The following is a 13,884-nucleotide window of genomic DNA, read 5'->3' as shown; positions in this document are numbered from 1 at the left end:
TGTCCCTTAATTAACTGCAAAGCCTTAAATAAATATATAGTTTTGGGTCAATTTATGTAAATTTCGCAGCAACCTGCCGCCCGGAATACGGTCACGTTTTGTTGGTGTTTTGAATTTCTCATCCATGACGGTTTAATTGCGTATCCCCGGTGCACCTAGGAAGAACCACAAGAAGACCCTTGGAGGTCCTTGTTATACAAACATTGCTCTCTCGAAGTACTGTAAGGTCGGTCGGTATTGCTGAGGTCGTTTTGAAAAAAAAAGTTTCCAGAATACAGGGTGTTGAACATTTAATTATTTTTTTAATTAATTATAGCGAGACTACTGGATATTGTCACTTTTTTAAATTTGGACTACATGTATAACCTATCATTTTAAATTCAACCTGAACACTGAACACCTAAGCTTTGGACAGCGATTTGGCAGCGAAGACTTTAGGTTTCACTTTAATCTCTTAAATACGATTCAAAAAATCAACGAGAAATCTCGTATTCGGTGATATTTTCCCAGGGGCCACCTCTCTTTATGGCGGAATTATTATGAACGGGTCCTAAAACCACAATTTCTTGTAACTCCCTACTCCTATTTGATCTTTTTCCCTCAAACTCACCACTAGGTTGTGTGCAAATCCTTCGAGAAAATGTCTTTTAGTGATTGTTTTCTCTCAGGTTGTGGTACAGGGTGCGGAAAAAGATAGGCAGGATTTCAAATAGTGGTTGTTCGGTTTGTAAAACCGGCAACACTGTGTACGCACTCGCGTTAGGCAGACAAAAGATACGCAATTTTCAGTTATCGACATGGCTTGGAGCCGAGTCAATCGTGCTTTCGTTGCCGAGGAGTTTATTAGAAGTGGGGAATCTGTAATAGCGACGCAGCACGCCTTTCGTAATCAGTTTGATGTTGGTCGGCATGGCGCGGTCCCGGATAGAAGAACAATTCGTTGGTGGGTTTCACACTTCAGGGAAACAGGTTCTGCGCTTAACCGAAAATCTACTGGCCGACCAAGGACAGTAAGAGTAATGCAGTAAGAGTTTCCGTACAACAGTCTCCAAGACGTTCAGCTCGTAAGCATGCAGCTGCTTTGAGAATTCCGGATAGAAGTGTCCGAAGAATTTAACACAACTCACTCCAAATGCATCCGTACAAAATGATGGTAGTGAAGGAATTAAGCGCAAGAGATTTTGACACCCGTACAGTCAACGGAGATCAATATTTTGATATCGTTAACAATTTGCTGCGTTCAAAAGTGAAAGAGTTGAACAACGATGAAAGAGAACATCTTTGGTTCCAGCAGGATGGTGCTAAGTCGCACACAACGCGTCGTTCACAATCTTCTTCAAGAAATGTTCCTAAACAAAGTGATGTCTTTACGGGGTGATCTTGGCTGGCCACCACGTTCGCCTGATTTGTCGCCTTGCGAATTTTTTCTTTGGAGTTACCTGAAACCGAGAGTTTTCACACATCGTCCGCGAACTTTGGAAGAATTAAAGGCAGCCATAAGACAAGAAATTTCCTCAATTCCCCAAGAAATGATCCATCGGGTAATGATGCGCTTCCGCGAGCACCTACAAGAGTGCATCTACAATAATGGCCGTCATTTAAAAGACATCATTTTTAAAAAATAATGTTCCAAAATGGCATAAAATGTACATTTCAAAAATAATTTTAAAAAAATATTTGCTTTATGTAGTTTGGTTTTTATTAACATCCCAAATAGTACCTACCATTTTGCCGCACCCTGTACAAGTTGTTTGGTGCATTCGTATTCTTAACGTCATTTTATAAAACAAAAAAATCATAAATGTCATATAGAATTTATTTCAAAAATCTAATAATTATTAATTTATTTTTGACTACTTTTTGAAATACTTTTTCTGTTGATTAACTTTACATTTATTAGTATTATATTAAAGTATTAAATTTTACGTAGAAAGGTGTTCTGCAAATGCGGTGATATAATTATAAAACTTTCCATAGCGAAAGTTGCAGCGATTTTTTTAAAAACGCAACATTTTCAAAAACACCACATATCAAACTTGACACTGTAGTGGCGTTTAAGAAAATCGCATAATATCTACTAGACCCTGTTAATTTGTTTGAATTCTGTTCTGGCTTCTATTTTGACGCACGCCGTGCGCCAAATAAAACGATCCACTATACCATCTGGAAACCCATAGGAGATACGAAAAAAAGTTTCGTACAAAATTTTTGGCCAATTCAATTAACAAAATCTCAAGATTTTCAAATGGACCACCCTATGTTTTTTATTCGGATATCAATTCTAGGACAAAAAACATGGTAAGTTAATTATTTATCTTATATATAAATTGTACTTACTTTTTGAGATATTCGAGGTTTAAGATAACACCCGTATAAACGATTGTTGAATTTAAAGCTGCCCCACATTAAATCACTTGTTGGCAATATCAATTATTTTTTAAATAGAAAAGACATGCTACTCCTTCTTAAAGACGTAATGCTCCAGATTTAAGAATAAAACCTATTGCTAACAATACAGGGTGTCCACTAATATGTGGAAATTTTGAAAAAAATCGACTCTACACTACACACTTTAACAGATTAAATAAAACTCCAGAATTCATACTTAAAGAAACATTTAATAGTTCCTGATTAAAAACACCTAATAACAAAAATAAAAAATTAAAGTTTAACACTAACCAAGGAACAAATTTGAATAAATAAATCTATTAAAAAAATGTAAACTAAAAATGTTTCTCTTAAAATGCTCGTTTCATCTGACATCAAAATAACAAAGAAATATCACACTATTAAAAAATGTAATTGGCTATGACATCACAATCTTTTTTTTGACGCATTAAGGTATAAACAAATTTTGACATTTCTGTTTGTTTTTGTTGTTTTTCATATTTATATTTAATTATCTACTTTCGTTACTAAGTACTTCAATCAAGTTAGATAGTTAACTACTAAATATTTCTTTAAATATGAATCCTGAAGTTTTATTAAAACTGTGTGTAGTAGAGTGACTTTTTTTCAAAATTTCCATATACTAATATCTTTAAAAAAGTAGTATCATATCTTTGCTATTTAAAAAATACCTAATATTGCCAAGAATGTGGGCAGCTTTAAATTCGACAATAATTTATAAGGGTGTTATCTTAAACCTCGAATATCTCAAAAATTAAGTAAAATTTAAATATAAGATAAATTACAAACCTTATTTTGGTCCCAGAATTGATATCTGAATAAAAATATTGAGATTTTCTTAATTGAATTCACCAAAACGGCACCACCTATTTGGGACACCCTGTATAAATTAATGCGCATCTGTGAAACTGATCAAGTAGTGCATCATCTCCTTAGTATGTGGTAAATTTTCGTTGCAATACCTGAATCAGTAACGCCACAACATAACTTTATATGGGGCAAATATGAAAAAAAAAACACATAACCCCAATTCGTGCTTAAACTATGCAAAATTTGATTAGGAATTTCTTAAGAAAGTGACCTTTATTTTAACCAAGGAATCAAAAAATGTAGAAACATACAGGCTGTTCCATTTAAAATAACCAATATGATGTCGGTGGGGACACTTTTGGGACAACCTGTATCAATACAATTATAATATTTTAAATCTTGATTAGAGTCCAAGAAATTTTTGTAAGCAACTTTTGTTCGCATGTCCTATGGGTTTCCAGATCGTATAGTGGATCGTTTTATTTGGCACACGCTGTACATGTAGGTATTAAAAAACGGTAAACAATATAGGCCTAAGAGGGAAACAAATATAGTTAGTCGACTCGATGCCTACGGTTCATATAAGACACGCGGCCTACTCGAATTGCTAGATAGGGGTTGTTGAGTTTGTTGAATGACTGTAACTCAGGCAACGTCGAACGTCAGATTGGCTGTTTTATTTCGAATTCAGTCGAATAAAAATCATAATAAGCAATAAAAGACACGGCGAAATAACGCCGTTTCGCCACGCCGGGAGGTTCTTTTTCGAGTACCGCAGTTCGAACATTTTCAAAGCAGGAAAAAAACTTTATTAAATTTTACGTTTACGACCATATTTTGTTCTGCGAGTAGCGTTGTTACGCTTTCGGTTTCGCCGCGGCTTATGACGGTATTACCGGCTTCATTTATTTTTGCACGACGGTTTTTTCCGGCGCCGAGGCGTCGTAATTTTTGCGATGGCGAATTTGTTCCGAGGGGGTCGCAATAGCCCCTAAATTGGGCGGTTGCGAGATTTTTTCTGGGTATTTTTTGTGTGTATGATAGATTACCTAATCAAAAAAATCGTGGGGTAAGGGCACACGTGGCCAAAAGAGACAAATGTACAAAGTTTTATTTAAAAAAACGAAATCCGCTATAGATTACTGTACTAGGAGCACCTAAACAATAAGTTTTTCAAAATAATTTAAATTTTGTGAAAATATAACCTTCATCTTAATTTCTAGAATATTTAAGTACCTTAAGTTCTTTAAGCGAATTTTTGCAGTCTAAAAGATAACAATAATATTTTTTGATATCCCACTTATACAAAACTTTTTATACATCCCTGTAATGGCTGTTCAAAGGTATTGTAAATTATTGTAACCATTTAGCTTTGACATCGAAAATGTCAGATAATTTAATGAGCTGTGAATGTCAACATTTTCTAGCTGCATTGGCAACTTTATCCAACACCTCCTACATCACAAAGCCGTGAAATACTAAAGTATGAGTCAACACATTACGGCATGTTGGCGAAAACATCAAATATAGGTGAAAAAGGATAAAAAAACGGTGGAATTGCTTTATATTATTTTAATGTTGAAAGAATGGTACAAACATGCAGAATAGATAAAAATTGTATATAAAAAATGAAAAAGAAATTTTATAGTATATGGTGCAACAAATGTGGTAAACGGCATTTAAGTCACGAGTTTAATAAACGAGACACGAGCGGAGCGAGTGTTTAATAAACGATTGAGTTAAAAAGTTTTTCTACTCCCGCCTGTAAAATACCTAATTACCCACCGATCTAGCGTGCGAGAAGCGTCACTTTACCACGTCAGTTTCGTTTCCCACGAATCTGAGCCACTTCGGACATTTCCGGCATTTTAACGCACGGATTTGGGAGCAATCGGATGTTTTCGGAGATATTTCCCAGGCTTTGAATTTTCACGTTTGTATATTCTGATAGTCATGTCAGTGAATGTATTCGTCTTGTTTTGAGAAAATGTACCCAAAAACTCTCGGTCGTAGAAAAAGTATAGTATGCAACACGTTCGGTAAACTTTTTAACTCACTCGTTTATTAAACACTCGCTCCGCTCGTGTCAAATAAACTCGTGATTCAAATGCCGTTTACCGCACTTGTTGCATAATATACTATTACCGAACGTGTTGCATACTATACTTTTTCTACGACCGTTAGTTTTGGGTATATTTTCGCAAAACAACACGAACCAATTCACTGAAATGACAGTCAGAATTGACAAACGTCAAAATTCAAAGCGTAGGAAATATCTCCGAAAACATGCGATTGCTCCCAAACCCGTGCGGTAAAATTCCGGAAATGTCCGAAGTGGCTCGAATTCGTGGGAAACGAAACTGACGTGCTAAAGTGACGCTTGCCGCACGCTAGATCGGTGCGTAATTATGTATTTTACAAAACACTGACACGGTAAAACGACACCTTCCGCTCACTAGATCGGTGCATATTATTTTTTATTTAAATGAATCATATGAAGAACATTTTTTTGTACCTATTATTGATATAGTATGTTAATATTTAAAATTTAATTAAATTAACTTAAATTTAATGAAGCACTTGAAGAATCGTTAGCAGATCCTTTTTATTAAACTGTTGCCCATTCAGTAAAGATTGTATTACCAGCACTGAGTAAAAAAAATAATACATAAAAACTATTTTCGATGAAACGAAATGTTTTAACAACACGCGAAAACGCAAGGCTTTATAATTATGAAATATACAGTCTCTAGTTTAAATAATAAGGTATTATCTCGCACACATATACAATTAAATATAATCCTATAAAAAAAGTGAAAAGTAATTTTCTGCTATACCGAGAACCAAGGCAAGGAAAAAAAAACGAAAACAAAACTAAGATATTAGAATACCGAATGAAAACCTGTGTTACGATGACATTCTCGTTATCCTTTCAATAAACCGATTATAAAAAATAAAACCGCTGTGGCTAAATGAAACAAAACGGACACTTATTATATCATGTACCATTCAAATACGTGTAAAAGACATACATACAAATCCAGTACCACGAAAACGCCGTTCGCCAATGACGTCATCTATCCCCGTTGTTCCTATGCAAAGAACGATAGTGTTCTTTTGTTGCGATGGTTAAAAATTTTAATCTTCTTCAGATTTTTTTATTTACAAGCTTAAAGTATATGTAGGTTTGTTTCTTTCTCCGTTTCTCCCGCGTGGTCTTATAAGCTGCATGCGGCGGCGCATATTTCGGCAAAGTTGGAAGTGACGTATCAGCGGAGACGTTGGAATTTATCTTGAAGCTTAATGCTTCCCAGCATATATCATTTAATGACAAACTCGTACGACGACGCTTCGAGCATTAATCGAAACTTTGGACGCGGACTTTGGGATATATCCTTATAACGTATTAAGTCCAGGAATTATACTGAAATTTGCCTTCCTTTAACTTCCGGTCCGGGCTTCGGTTCCACTTATTGTTTCCGGCGCCCCCAAAATATCGGCGAATTTATTAAATCGTTGTGATTTATGTGCGAAATTTACCCCCGCACACTTTCGGCCGCACAAACGCGTTTTTCCTCCCCCGCAGGAAAGATTTATTCTCTGTTGCGAACGTGCGAAGATTATGCTCAAGCACCTTATGAATTATATTTATCCCTTACAGGCTATTCAAAACGCCTATTACGTGATAAGAATTTTTTATCGGAAGGGCCTTTGCATGGGAACGACGACGATTACGACGGACCATCTCCCACTCTCCCTTTTTTAAGGAAAAAAAACCATAGGGAATTTACCGCCGGCGTTTTTCCCTTGCGGAACTCGGGTCTGATTATGGGGATCGCTTCTTGTTTAGTTATCTCGGGCGACTTGTATATGGTCGTCACGTGCCACATTTTAAACTTTTCTACTGGTTTGCGTGTAGTGATTTCAAACCTAGGTAGGTATTCTCAAATTTTAAGGGATAGAAATGTTGAACTGAGGAGGCTTTTACTTGATGAAAATCCATTTCTCAAAATAAATAAGAACTAAAGGTTCAGATTTCCACGAAATTATATATTTCGACATGACAGTTGATTCGACAACACCGTGTCTTTATCAAATGTAATATTTACAAACTACCTGCTACTATATATACCGAAAAATGACCATAAAACCTTAATTAGTGTTGTTGCGAGAATTTAAGTTCAATAAAGGAGAGATATTAAATCTAATTGATCGTTAAGCAATACATTTGAATGTCTCATTTTGTTAATCTCCATGGCTTCCAATAAATTTAATTTTCTACTTTTTGTGGCTGTATGTAATATATCAAAATTGTCGTCAAAAATGTGTTTTTCTGTGTTTAAGTGTGTAGCATAATTAGAATCTAGACTATTGTTTTTAAACGTTCTTATATGGTCGTTAATGCGTTTCTTGAAGGATCTACCGGTTTGTCCAATATAAATTTTAGGACAAGATCTACATTTTAACCTGTATACGCCGGATTTTTGGGATTTTGGACATTTCGATTTATTATTTTTTAAATATTTTCCTATTGTGTTGTTCTAAAAGCTATTTTTAAACCACATTTTGACAAATGCTTTGAAACTTTTTCACTACGTTCTCCTATGTATGTAATTGTTTTAAATTGTTCGTATTCTGTGTTCGGTTTCGGATAAGTAGAGTTTACTGTTGTCTATATTTGTTTTTTATTTATAATTTTATCTATAATGGACGGATTTGCAGCCGTTGTTCAGTGCAATTTGTTTAATGATATTAAGTTCTTTGTTGTAATTTTCTGTTGAGAGTGGCGTATTAAGAAGTCTGCGTATAAAAGAGTTAAATGCAGCCATTTCGTGTGTATAAGGGTGATTTGAGCTGTTATGTATGACTGTCTCCGTGTGTGAAGGTTTATGATATATTGAAAAATCTAATTTGTTTTGCACTTTTGTAATAGTTAAGTCTAAAAAATTAATAGAGTTATCCTGTTCAATCTCGATAATAAATTTTATACGATTATGTATTGAGTTAATATAATTTAAAAAAGAATTCAATTGTCTGTCCGTTCCAACAAAGCAAGCAAAGACATCGTCCACATATCTATACCACCATAAAAAACTTAAAGGATGTTCTAGTATGATGTTTTCCAAATTATCGGCTATTATTGGCTAATAAAGGACTAAGTGGGTTTTCCATAATCAAACCTTCTTTAGAGATATAAATCTGTCCATTAAATTCAAAATAATTTTGGTCTAAAGATACTATTAAGCACTCTAATAAATCTTGTTTCACCAATGGGTTAACCTGCTTCCGAGTTAGGGTGAAATCTACTAAATCTATCACATCTATAGGTGGAATACTGGGAAATAAGTTTTGTACATCAAAAGATAGTAGTGTTGCGTCAGAAGGGATTTTGAAGTCTTTAATTTTGTTGATTAATTCAAGAAATGTTGTGGATAAATAACCCAAAATGTGTTTCCCTAAAGTGCTAAAATGCATTATTCTTGAAAAATGTTTATTAAACATAAACATAAAATTATATTCTCTCCATTATAAATGAGAGAAATGGGAAAAAAACGCAAGATTATAACCTCGCAAATTGTTTTTTTTTTGCCTTTGGTCACGATATTTTACTAGTAAATTAAGTCTACTCAAAAATAGCTATAACCATGGAGGATCTTACCAATTTGTGTATTGGCATGATGTTATCAATGCCGGATTTTAAGGGAACTCTGACGGAGATTAATATTAGAGAGAACGGTGGATGATATCCCTTTCAGGATTCTAACTGAATATTTGAAAGTCTAGATATTTACGTAGTTGACATTTTTGCACTGCTTTTAAATATTTTTTTCATTCTGTTTTTTAATAGAAAACTTAACCAAATAAGTTTCGTACTTTTTGTTTTTGAGGTTCGACATTAATAAAATGGTTTTCTCTTTTTTACTTGAAAAAGCAGTGGCGTACCTTACTTTTTCTTATAAATCTTTCCGTACAAATATGGCACCGACGTCACGGGAGTAGTATATATTTCACATTAAGAAATGTGTGTTACTGGTTGAACGCAGTGCACTGGGCGGTAAATTATAAAAAGTCTTATATCGAAAAGTAATACTCGCATATGCGTGAGATAAAAAAAATGACTAAAACAGGAAAAGAGGTTCGAAATTATTTTTAAATTTATAAAATGGTCGCCAGGAGGGGTAATACTGTTTTTCAGTTTTAAATCCCGTTTTACAGTTATATAATGGGTGCTTTTTTTCGATGTATAGAGTTTTAAGTTGGCATTACTGTTCAAGATGGCGACCGATTTAACAGCTGTCAAGTGATTTATTCTCAGTTTGGTTTGGCAATTCATCATGAATAGACTCAGTCTTGAACAACGCTTGCAATTTTATTTCGAAAATAATGGTTCTGTGCGGAATACGTATCGCGCAATACGTAAATTTTATCGTCGACAAAATCGTCCATCAGAGTAGTTAATTCGATTAACCATGGAACGTTTTCGCACCACGTTTATTCTTATTGATAACTCGCATCCCCAGAGACGCCGTACGGTGAGTACAGAAGAAGCTATTGCTGCTATAGAGCGTAGCATTGAGGAAGACCCGAATGAGTCCATCCGCCATCGAGCACAGGAATTGGATCTGTGTCCATCTACTTTATGGAAGATTTTGCCGAAGGATCTTGGTTTACGTGCTTACAAAATCCAACTCGTGCAAGAATTGAAGCCAAACGATCATCAAGTAAGGCGTAGATTCGTCGAATGGGCCCAAAGCGAGATTGTCGTTGTTCCCGATTTTCATAAGCGAATTTTGTTTAGCGATGAAGCGCACTTCTGGCTACATCAACAAACAAAACTGCCACATTTGGAGCGAAGCTAATCCTCAAGTGTATGTCGAAATACCGTTACATCCAGAAAAACTGACTGTGTGGTGCGCTTTATGGGCTGGTGGAATCATTGGTCCGTATTTCTTCAAAAACGATGATAGCCAGAACGTTATAGTCAATGGTGATCGGTTTAGAGCTATGATTACTAACTCTTTCATTCCTTAATTGAATAACCACGATGTCGAGGAGATGTGGTTTCAACAAGACAACGCAACATGTCACACAGCTTGTGCCACAATCGATTTATTGAAAGACACGTTTGGTGACCGCTTAATTTCACGTTTTGGACCTGTGAATTGGCCCCCAAGATCTTGTGATTTAACACCGCTAGACTACTTTCTGTGGGACTATGTAAAGTCATTGGTCTATGCGGATAAGCCACAAACGCTTGACCATTTGGAAGACAACATTCGCCGTGTTATTGCCGATATACGGCCACAAATGTTGGAAAAAGTCATCGAAAATTGGACGTCCAGATTGGACTACATCCGCGCCAGCCATGGCGGTCATATACCAGAAACCATATTTAAAATGTAATGCCACAAGATTATTTTTCGGATAAATAAAATTCATGTCAATCGAATAATCGTTGTTTTATTGCAACTTAAAGTTCTATACATCGAAAAAAAAACACCCCTTATATATAAAATATGAAATAAAATTCATGTATATAGTTCTAGTATTAGACTTTTAGGTTTTCAGCCTGCACTTGTTACAGTTTCCATCAAAAGCTATGTTTATATCTTTAAAACTATAATAAATTTAAAATGGACTGTATTTGCTGCTGCTGGGGTTGGTTATTTAACACTGGTTTAACTAGCTTTAACACCCCTTAGTTTTAGCTCTTATAAGGGAAAGTGGTGGAGTGAATATCAATAAATTAAAAATAACGGAAAGGATTTTGTCAGACTTGGAGTCGTTGAAAAGAGCTCTTAGGACATTAATGCTGCCTTACACGGAATGATTCTGACTAGATTATTAATTTTTATTGGCATTTTTGCTTGTTAAAAGATGAAAAATTAGTATTTGCTAATGAAAATAGTTGGTTAGAGATATCGAACTGCAGATTTCACTAGCTCGTTAAACCTTTATTTTACAATGTTTTCTTGCAATAAATATCATTTATCTTTTTTTCTTTTGGGGTGAAGCCCCAAAACGCCTTCTTGAAGCGATACAAGCAATCTGAATGAATGGGTTTAGAGCTGTTCAGCCATTAGAGATGTTCAGCCATTCTGAAGTTATTGATTGATCATTTCCGAAAATGTTGAATTGCAGCTTGAAAACCGTGTTCCATTTTACTCATCTGTAATATAAGATTTCTCAAATAGCGGGAAAATTCAAAAATGCAATTATGGCCCCTTGTGCCCGCTATAGAAGCTTCAAAATAATTTCCAGTATTATCTCGTGGCAGCTTTGGTCATACATTTTTTCAACTCGAGGCTTTACGACAGGTGACCCAGAAAAAAAATTGGGCTAGTGTTGTGGGAGTATTATTATTATTATTATTTTCGTTAGATTGAATTGGCGAAAATTGTATATTTACCTTTCTTTTCACTTTTTGTATCTTGACCTATTCCGTTCTATTTATCAAATAAATATCGACTATGAATTCCACCCTAAATGTATTCTTTGGGACGTACATATTACCAGTACAGTCAACCAATGGGACATACGTTCATATTCTGAATACGCTTGATATGTGCCCCACGAAAATAGCTATTATGTTATTTTCCCAACGATTTCGGTGCTTTATTTCGTACACAAACAATAAAAGGAAACACGAGCATTCCGTAAAAATCCATCGTAGGATCATTATACACGCGATCTACAGCCTCGCGGGTACATGGCAACGTTTTATTTTCAAAGAACAACAATGTAGCATTCAAGTTGCACAAAAGCGATCCTATAATTTTCCCTCCGCCGCCGCCGTTTTTTTTTTCCGATTTTACTATTCATATCCGACAAAAATACGGAAATTGTTCGGGCCGTTACGTAAAACCGTCAATCAATATCATAAATCACGCCGATAAATATTGTGCATTTGCGCTGTACGCGACAAAAACAAAAACAAGTGGGAGAGGGAGGAAAAAGGCATCCCGTGTGTCACATGCAGATTCCGAAAATATATTGTTGCGCTCGCGACGTAAACTTTAATAAGAAGATCCCCGATAAAACTTGATAAATAATTATTGGTTCCAGGGAGCGCGGCGGCGGATAGAGAGACGCCACGTGAGCTTAAGCGCCATTTTATGTATATTAGCCGGTACGTGAATCTGACAAGCGACGTTTAAAATGCCAATGACGGTTTACGATAAACGAATCGGGAATTAAGCGTTGCGGAAATCGGAGTGGATACATTTTTTACCATCACGGTCGAGCGACTTCGTCGATTGGCACTCGAATCCCAACGAGAAAGCGGCGTGCACTTTATTTTCGACACACCCCGTATTATTGGAGTAAGTTTTGTCGAATAAAACAAGGAAATTTCTTTAAAAAAAAATAATTAAACAACACCCCAGCGATAGCACTATCGTCTCACGCTATTTGATTTGTTATGTGTGCCTTCACGTAGGTATTTAAACTACTAACATTCTCATCCCAGAAGCACATAGAAGTTTAGGTTTTGTGTCAAAATTCAGTTCTACAATATAAGAAATTGTATTGTGCTTTTGTTCGCTCTATGTTGGAATATGCAATTATGCATTTTAATCAATTGATTTAAATCACGATTAAAATCATGATTTGTCACATGATTTTTTTAATTTAAAACCATGATCGGTCTTCTATTTTTACTTTTTTTTACTGATATCAACACAAAAAGCAATCAACGTAAAAAAATGATCATTAATAAAAAGTAAAACACAACTCTTTAAAAGAATAAGCCAATAACATAATAACATACACTTTATGCCTCTGCATTTTCGTTGTATAGTTCGAACAAAAATACTAATTTTTTCCCTTTTTCTATTCCTATCCGGTTCCTTATATCAGAGTGTCTAAAATCAAAAGTGCTGAAAATTCCTTCTACTGATGCTGATGAAGCAGTTGCACACCGAACTGTTATATTATTCGTAGCTGTTTCGCAATTTCTGGCTCATCGCTTTGTGATGTCCGCCGCTTTATTATTTCATCCGAAAACATATATTTTTTAAATTGGCAACTGCGGGCTTTCAACTTTATTACTAATGGCAAAAGTTCAGTGCTTCCATATAAATATTAAAAATCGTATACATTCTTTCGTAAGATAAAGAAATTGTGCGATATAAATACGAAATACTTTTTTATGTATCGTAAAAAATAAAAATAAGTATCTAAAAATTATTAAAATTGACATGAATAAAATATACATGAATTGAAATTTTGGCAAGAAAAGACAAAAATACCATACTACCTTTTACGAGATGAAAAGTTAAATAAAAATGAATTAAGTAATAATGAAACACAATATTATTTACCTACCTGTACTCGTTTCTTGCTGCTTCTTATCACAAACATCATGGTGTGCTTTAAGTTTTTGAACTATTCCTTGAATTTCTTTCTTGCAGATTTTACAAATCGTTCTGCGCCCAGATTTATTTGATCCGTTGTTTTAATATAAAACTCTATGCTAAGCTAATGCTCTATTTTCCATTAGTTCCACCCCTTTGACAAACCACTAACTCAATACGCGTGACGTATTCGGCAACAACAATTAATGGATAGGGAAAAAAATAGGTGGCAACAGAAATTTTCTTGCAAGAAGCGAAATCAGACGAATACTTAGTGTGTATGTTGTACTATATTGTTTATAGTGGCTTA

The 13,884-nt window shown here is 34.9% G+C and overlaps 1 protein-coding gene across 8 annotated transcripts in view; it reads right to left on the bottom strand.

Moving 5' to 3' along the window:
• The window catches only part of LOC132698155 (nephrin), a 520,664-nt gene that overhangs the window by 44,434 nt on the left and 462,346 nt on the right, over positions 1 to 13,884 (bottom strand). The gene's annotated exons all lie outside the window — the stretch shown is intronic.

Source organism: Cylas formicarius, unplaced genomic scaffold, assembly GCF_029955315.1.
Source record: "Cylas formicarius isolate icCylForm1 unplaced genomic scaffold, icCylForm1.1 PGA_scaffold_2__14_contigs__length_35257938, whole genome shotgun sequence".
Classification (NCBI taxonomy): Eukaryota; Metazoa; Arthropoda; class Insecta; order Coleoptera; family Brentidae; genus Cylas; species Cylas formicarius.
Note: the sequence above shows the minus strand (reverse complement) of the source record. Positions and strands in the feature narration are given on the sequence as shown.